Source organism: Bos indicus, chromosome 8 (assembly GCF_029378745.1).
Source record: "Bos indicus isolate NIAB-ARS_2022 breed Sahiwal x Tharparkar chromosome 8, NIAB-ARS_B.indTharparkar_mat_pri_1.0, whole genome shotgun sequence".
NCBI lineage: Eukaryota > Metazoa > Chordata > Mammalia > Artiodactyla > Bovidae > Bos > Bos indicus.
In genome coordinates, this window is record NC_091767.1 from 23,665,201 (window position 1) to 23,673,538 (window position 8,338).

Here is an 8,338-nt window from a genome sequence, read left to right on the forward strand (position 1 = left end):
AATCAACCTGCTGTACCTTAAACTCACACAATGTTATATGTCAATCATATGTCAATAAAGTTGGGGGCAAAATGACGATCAGTCATGTAAAAGATGTGAGTTAAAAACAGACCTTTGGACTTAGTGCTGCAGTCCATGGGGTCACAAAGAGTTGGACACGACTGAGTGACTGAACTGGACTGAACTGAGGGAGAAAGTCTGATGAAAGTGAGTTTAATAAAGAATGGGGGGAAGTAATTGGACACATGAGTGTAAGTCTTGCCATAAAGGAAAATAGTGTGGTGGCATAAGGAGGAAATGGGGTCAGGAAAGAGTAATTATTTTAAGGTAGGAGAAGGAACAGCATATTTAGATACTGAAGGGAACAATCCAGTAATGAGGGAAAATGTGATCTTGCAGGAGAGAGATGCTGGAGCCAAATCTTGGAGTAGGTGAAAGAAATCTTCATGCAGGCGTGCAGAGTTCTGCTTAGAAACACAACCTTATTTCCCAAGACTCTCAGTCCCAAAATAACTGGAGGGAAATCAGAGGTAAATGTAGGTACGCCCACCTCTCACACCCATGGCAACTGTCATTAGTATCAAGGCATTTTTCATACCTCCCAGATGAGAATCAACCTAAAAATGCTCAACATAACCTTCCAGGCATTCCAATAAAATGAGAGTCGTCACATGTAATGAAAAGTGCAGCTGACCCTTAACAACCTGGGGGTTAGGGGTGCTGACCCTCCCTGCAGTGAAAAACTCACACATGACTCTACAGTGGGCCCTCCGTAGCTACAGTTCTGCATCCATGGATCCAACCAACCAGAAAACCTTCTGACAGAACTATAGTTCAACATTCACAATTACAACATTTGTTGAACACACTTACCAACCAAATTAGCAGTTACTCATCTGACCCAAAAGATTAGAGGATATACTCTAATACACTGGAAAGAACTGAATTCTTCAGTTTAGAAGGTTGAATGAAACACTGGTTCACAGTAAGTGAAATTATGGATTTTAAAATAAATAATAACAAACTATCTATGCAATTTGAATTCTCAGCTTCCTTGGGTCTGAAGAAATATTTTCCCTTCATGAACAATGGAAAATTTTACAGTATTTAATGTCACAGCTTTTGATATATTTTCAAAATACATAAAACTAAAGTAACTCAGGCTAACTGAAGGTAATCCAATATTCCAATATAAATCAACAAAAATTTTAAATCCTAAATGCAGTATTATTACTTCCAATGGGGCTTAAAAAAATTATGAGGCCAGAACTACTTGGCAGACCCAACTTATAAGAACAACATTCAATCTATTGTTTGAAAAGTGGATGAGGTCTTCTGCATTGCTTGAAAACTCTGTTTCAAATAATTGAAATGGGAGAAAATTGACAAGTATCCCTTGTTCTATTAGCTTAGCAAATTTGTATCCTATCCTGTGGAAACAGTACACACAACTTCCATCCAATTTATCACTAATTGTGAATCAAAGATATATATTATACTTATAAAACTATACCATATTTTATTATATTACTCATCTTCAGACTTTTAAGAAATATAATACTTACAGATTTCACATTTCCTAAAGAAATATCTATTGCCAACTTGATTTAAATTATCACCCTAGGTTTCTTTTTCGAGATAACTGAGCTCATTGTTATAAACCAAGAAATATTATGACCAGGTTTTGCTACAGATCTAAAAATAATCCTGACACTACTATTTCCTTACATTTCTTCCAAATATAATTTCATTTTTCACTGTTTTTCTCCCCAAATTTTAATTTTTTTTCCTTCACACAGATATTTTAATATATAATCTGAATCCCTGAGTCTCCCCAAATTTTAAGCCAGAAGACTCCACTTGGATTTTTTCCCTCAGCTCCTGCATTTCTCCCCAGTCTTCCCATCTTGATCTGCTCCATTTCTAGAACTAGAAAAAATTTTTAAAGTTCTGTTTTCTTAAATTTTCCCAACCCCCAGTAGTGATATAGGGGTTTAATTTAATTCACTAAACGGTTTGTGAATAACAATCAAAAAGTATCACAAGGCTATGAATGTGTGTGTTAAGTCATTTTAGTCCATGTCCAACTCTTTGTGACACTATGGACGGTAGCCTGCCAGCCTCGTCTGTCCATGGGATTCTCCAGGCAAGAACACTGGAGTGGGTTGCCATGCCCTTCTCCAAGGCTATGAATATTATGCCTCAAAAGCAGGAAGACCAAATGGATTACTTAATAAGTACCATCAATAAATCAACAAATGAAAATCTATTGTTACATCTCTATTAGCATCTTTACTCTCAAACTGATGATGTGCTTACCTTTTGGTTATTAATTCTCAACTGTAAAGCAGCAATCAATTAAAATCCAGTAAATTTTAGGTTGGTAAAATAAATGTTAACATAGACATGATAGTGAAAGACATTAACCAGGTGATGACAACTACCAAATATTAACCAAGTAAGCAAATAACCAAGGCAGTGTTAGTTACCACTAACCTACTAAAGCAAGTAAAAATGCTTTGAAAATTGCATTCTTATCCAATGTTTTTATATCATACCTTTAAATGTAACATTTAAAATCTCCTGATTATTACATTTCAAAATTTAGATGAGTCATAGTGCTCTGAGTGCGGGAATTATATGTGAATCAAAATTGTAAACAGGCACTTGCTTGCTAGTCAAAAAGTCAATGTGTACAGATTCAGGAAGAGTAAAACATATAATCTTAAAATATATCCAGGGTTTTGTAAATGGTCACTTCCCAAATATTAACACAGTTCAGTAAACGTGCAATCTGCCCATCCTGTCCTTGAATGTCTCACTATTACTAAATATTTCTAATCCCATCCCTTCACTTTACAGATAGGTGCCTGAGACCTAGGTCTTTAGTGATACTTAGCAGGACTATGCCTCAGAGCTATAACGGTCTGAGGCTTACAGGAGGTAAAAGTAAGGAAAACTGAATGAGGTCCCAGAAGAGCTATATAGCTTATGATACAGGATCATAAGCTTCTGTGCCTAAATCTAGAACCTGAAATTGAATCATCAAATCTAGACAATAAAACTGGCTAATAAACTGGAAGAAAAAGACAGGGAATGACCGTTTTACTTTATGGCATAAGACCCTGACCACCAAGGAACCCACCGAAAAAGTGCTGAACAGATGAATGACTGATTGCAATGATACTTGATAGCATGACTTCATTGATTTCAGAAGCTCCAAATTCAGAAACTAAATTAAGGATATCATGCTGAAACTAAAACTGATAGAGAGTAAGGGGCAACACAACGGGCAAGTCTCCGTAAATCTCTGCATAGCTGTTGCTGACATTTCGAAACATACGTTCATACGTGTATGTGATATATATACAGAGATAACAGAAACATACTACTTCTTCAAGTAATTCCTGCAAGTGAGGACAGAGCCAGGAGACCTGAAAACAGGCCCTGCTCACCCACAAGCCCTTGCATTAAAGTAGACAGGATCTGAGTGAGTCACCGGGAATTAGGAGGAGACACTCACTCCAGGACAAGGAGGGGAGGGCTAGAGTCCCTGTGCTGCTTTCAGACTAGGGAAAAGTGGGATGACTGCAACCTGCTGCAGGAAGGTATGCAAGGACCGCGCCGACCTGTTTCCGAATCAGGATCCCGCTGAGCCCCACCGCAGTCACCAGAGCCGGCCCCACCCAGGCATCCGGGAGCTCTCTAACGCCGAAGGCCTACTCCTTTGGGAATTCAGAACCCCAGCAGGACAGGACGAGGGCAATCGACAAGACATGTCCCCTTCCCGGCCGCCCAAACCACGACGCGGCCCTGCCACCACATGCTCTATTACCCCATCTCCCATTAAAGCTCCAGGCCCACCGGGCCTCAGCCTCCCTCCCAGCAAGCTGAGTCAGGCCATAGGCGAGTGCCATCGGGCGACCTCTGTGCAGGAGGCAGAGGCCCGCAGCCCGCCGCCTAACACCCGCAAAGCTTACCTCCCTTCTGCCACAAGCTCAGCCCCACGCCGGCTGCCTGACGTGGCCCGCCCCGCCGTCTCGAACGCCTGGGGGCGGTGACCATAGGGAGACAGCCAATGGCCTGCAGACCTCAAGGTCTTGCCCCGCCTCCTCCAACTTCGACCCGCCCGCCCCTGCTTAAGCGCAAGCGCGTTCAAAGCCAAGGCCGCGCACTGCGGCTGGAAGGCGGCGTGGGCGGCCAAGCGCTCAGCAGCAGTCCCTGAGCTGGAAGGGTGGTGCGCGCGAGGGCTGGCTGTGGGACTGCGCCGCAGTGGGGAGTTAGCCTAGGGAGAGGCGGATTAAAGGAACCCGCCTGGAGATACCACTGCAGCGTGTCCGGATGGTCCTACTGGCAGCATGCCCCTATGCAGCTTTTGGAGGTGCAAAAGCAGCTTCTTGGTATTGGGAGATTTTGTTTCCCGGGGGGAAAAACAGTACTGATAATTATAGGATTCAAAAATTTTAATGCAGACAGCAGACTTGCGGTTTCGTTTCTGGTAGTCGCTGCTTGGTTATCTTTACTTCACTTGGCCAACACAGAACATTGAGCTTCTTGGTGCTAGTCTGATATATCCACCTGTTGAGTAGTCCTACACGTCATCCTGTTGATTTAATCTGGCGAGAACTGGCACCAGGAATTGTTACTTTTATTGTTTTTATTTTTGCCTAATACCTACTGATTGTCCACTGGTGCATGAACACGCATTTTCATAAGAAGACTGTAAGGCACCTGGCACAATGGAACAGAAACTAAAAGAAGGAGCAGGAAAAAATGAAAAGGTTATGACAAAATGGAATTCTGATTGTGGATGACAAAAGTGGGAATTATATACAAGATAAAATAGTTAGGACAAGTTGCTCTACAGAACCTGCCTTATCCAACAGTTTCTAAACCCTGGATCACCTTTACAAGAATTTGGAGAGCCTGTATTTTTAAATACCAGTGCCTGGGCCCCTTTTCTAGAAAGTCTGCTTTAATAACTCTGCTGAGGAGCCTTGGCATTGGTATTTTTCTAAGTTTCCAAAGTTTTTGTAATGTGCTGACAAGAAGCTCTACTCATTTATAAGAAGGACTTGGTTTCCTATACTCCACTTCAGAAAAGTAATTATATACCACCAACCATCTTCCATTCTCTCACTAACCTATTATGCATTCATTCTGTAAGAATGTATCTAAATTAATTTTGAAACTACTTATATATTCAATCTCTGTATGTAACCCTTTGAGAGAAAGGAGCATTATAAGGTTTATAATTGCTTTTTTTATTTTATAGACTTTGATGATGTTCCCCTTCAATCTTAATAACTCCAAATAGCAATACAACAGCTCTTCTTTTAGGACTAGTTTAATTCTTTATAAAAATTCTTCCTCTATTCCCTTCTTTCTTGAGATACATTAGTCAATATTACAGTTGAGCATTTAATTATGTAAATAGCACCTTTAAATGTATATCAACTCATTTAATCCAACTGTATGAAGCAGGTACTGTTATGACCTACATTTTATAAATAAGGAAACTTAGGCACAAGGAGTAAACATCTTAATCAAGAGGCAAAATTTGAATCCAGGTACTCTGGCTCTCAATAAGTAAATATACTACCTCTGTTACATAAAGACTTGCTTTAGGTGTGTGAGAGGAAATGCCCATTAGAAGAATGGTAATGAGTCTGTGATTTTTCACTTTTGACACTTCCCCTGGATTCTGGGCAGGACTGAAGGACTTTGGCTGTTAAACCAAGAACCCAGAATTGACTTGACAATTCTTGTGACAGATCTTGGGGTAGGCTGGAAGCCCGAGGGCTCACCCTCTTCTGGGATATACTCACCCTGCCTCTGGGTTTGACTCCTTCCATACATGACTGTAGTTCAGCAAGGATTGTTCTGTCTTTTAATTTATTTAATTTATTGCTATACCTGGCACTGTGCTAGACATGAGAGATACCAAGATGAAATACACAGTGAGAGACACAAGGAGCCAGCTCATCCTGGAGATTCATTTGGACAAGATGAGAGGTGTAGACTTTTAGAACCAGAAAGGATGTTAGAAGTTGCCTATGACAAGTTTTCACTGACAAGCGCGGAAATGAATAAGTAAATAAATGACAGTGTATCAAGTTTTCATAAAAATAAATTTATTCAGTGTAAAGGACTGTTCTTTTTGAGATTGTGTTTTGGTTTTTTTTTCCTCATAAAAATGTTCTCTCATAATAATTAGTAGGTTAAGTTTTTGGGAATTTTGTTTACTTTAATGACCTTGAAGTCCTGTCTTGATTCTCAAAAATTTTTGACGTTTTACTGATTTAGTTTGACTATCAGCTGATGGTGAAGGAAATTGAATAAGATTGCAAAGGGACAAAATGCAGTTCTCTTTCTACTGCATTCCCATTGAAATAGCCCATTTCATGAGCAGGGTTAGAAATGTTTAAAAATAGTCATGTCAATAACAAATTTAAGAAGAAATTAAGGTCAAGGTTAGACTACAAAGATTAGAACTGATTCTGATAGGCCAGCTGGTTGTTTGCCAGGAAGAGCAGTCTTCAGTCTGCTTAATTAATCAGATTATCTTGGTTTCCTTCTGAGCTGAAAGCAAAGAATGGGGCCTAAGGGAATACAGCTACTCTATGAAGTGACATTTTGATTGGGGTAAGACCTAGGAAAGATCAGCTTGACTGAGAGGGAACACGCATGTCTGATATAGATATGTGGAGTCTATATTCCCCACGAGTCAGCCTGGGGAGAATTTTTGAGAATCAACAGGGGGAGAGTGGACCCCTTTGAGAACCATGGGAGGAGAATCAATTTCGTTCATGTAACTTGCAGAGGGTGATCTAGACCTAATACCAGAAGCCCCAGCACAGATGGAAATTTCAATTGAAGGATTAAAGCAGACTACAAATCTGTATATTATTTTCTGGATAGGCTTAGATTATATATACAAATGAACTCTCTGCTTTTTAAATATTCAAGACAAACCACCATCTTGCAGAAGTAAGCAAGCAGACAGCGTTTCTCTGTTAAACTCCTTGTATTATGACCCCTGGAGTGCTGATAGTTAAGCAGTTAGTTCTCTATTGTACCAGACCCTTTAGATAAGTACCCTTTTTGAAGTCAGTATAGAAGGGCCTATTGACTTTAGCAACAACAAAAAAAGAAAGAGAGTAAGAAAAATCTGTCCACTCCCAAATCATTAACTGAACTGAAAAGAATATGCTAACAAAAAAGACACTGTAGTCTGAATCCTGTACTGTAAGAGAAGGTCATGTCCCCCACAGCATCAGGAGAGGCACATAGCCTTGAACTCAGGCCCCAGCATGCTGGGCTAGTGCAACACGCCCACGCATTCATCAGCAGGCAGGGAACTGGGAGGAGAAATTCAGAACTGAGTCACAGGGCTCCACTGTTGACACATAACAGAAAGTAGTCTTATTAGATTTAATTAGATGTGAGTAGATGGCTTCAATGGTTCCCCATTTCTTTTAGAGTAGAAGCCAAAGTCCCACAAAGGTCAACGAACTATATACATGGTTTGCTTCCCTGAATAATGCATCTCCATCCCCAACACACACACACACACACACACACACACACACACACACACACACACCCTGTTAATCTTTGTCTTCTACACTCACCCCAACCCACTCCACTCCAGTCATCCTGCCCCCTTGCTGCTACAGGATCTTGGCACATACTCTCTCATATTTTCATGACTCATTCCAGTGAATCATTCAAGCCTTTGCTGAGAGGTCGGTTACCTTTTGGATAAGGACTACTCTCTTAGTCAAGGTCTCAGCAGGAAACAGATGGCACAATCAAATTAGGAAAATGGAGTAGCAGTTAATAAAGGGACCATAAACAGAGGTGTGGGCATGGAATAAAGAGATCACAAGGAAGACTCAGGAACATTCAGTCCCCCAAAATCACCTCTGAGCCTAAATTAGGGCAAGAAGAAGGAGTAGTTATGAAACATGGAGAAGGCTATGTACATAGGAGACTACCTGACAGGAACTGGGACCTTTGATCACAGAACACAGACAGTCCACAGTGACCTGACAGGGAGAGGGCTCAGAAGTTATCACCTTGACTGCCATCATTCCCCTCTTTCTGTTCTCTGAAGCCAGGGAAGCCAAAGTTGCAGTTCATATGATACCATCTCCTGTGGTACAGGAAAGAGGCAAAAAGAAGGTATCTCAGGACTTCCCTGGTGATCCATGCTTCCTCTGCAGGGGGCAAGGGGTCAATCCCTGGTCAGGGAACTAAGATCCCACATGCTGCATGCAAAACAAAAAGAAGATATCTTGCACATTTACCTTGATCACCTACAGTTCAGTTCAGT

General features: G+C 40.9%; 1 protein-coding gene across 3 annotated transcripts in view; it reads right to left on the reverse strand.

The window, feature by feature from the left end:
- The window catches only part of FOCAD (focadhesin), a 302,497-nt gene extending 298,454 nt beyond the window's left edge, over positions 1–4,043 (reverse strand). For 2 of the 3 annotated variants that reach the window (XM_019965885.2, XM_070794470.1), the window contains exon 1: positions 3,981–4,043. The gene's annotated coding sequence lies outside the window, so the exon portion shown is untranslated. The remainder of the gene's footprint in view (positions 1–3,980) is intronic. The other variant, XM_070794471.1, reaches the window with a different exon arrangement.
- Between the last annotated feature and the right edge of the window lie 4,295 nt (positions 4,044–8,338).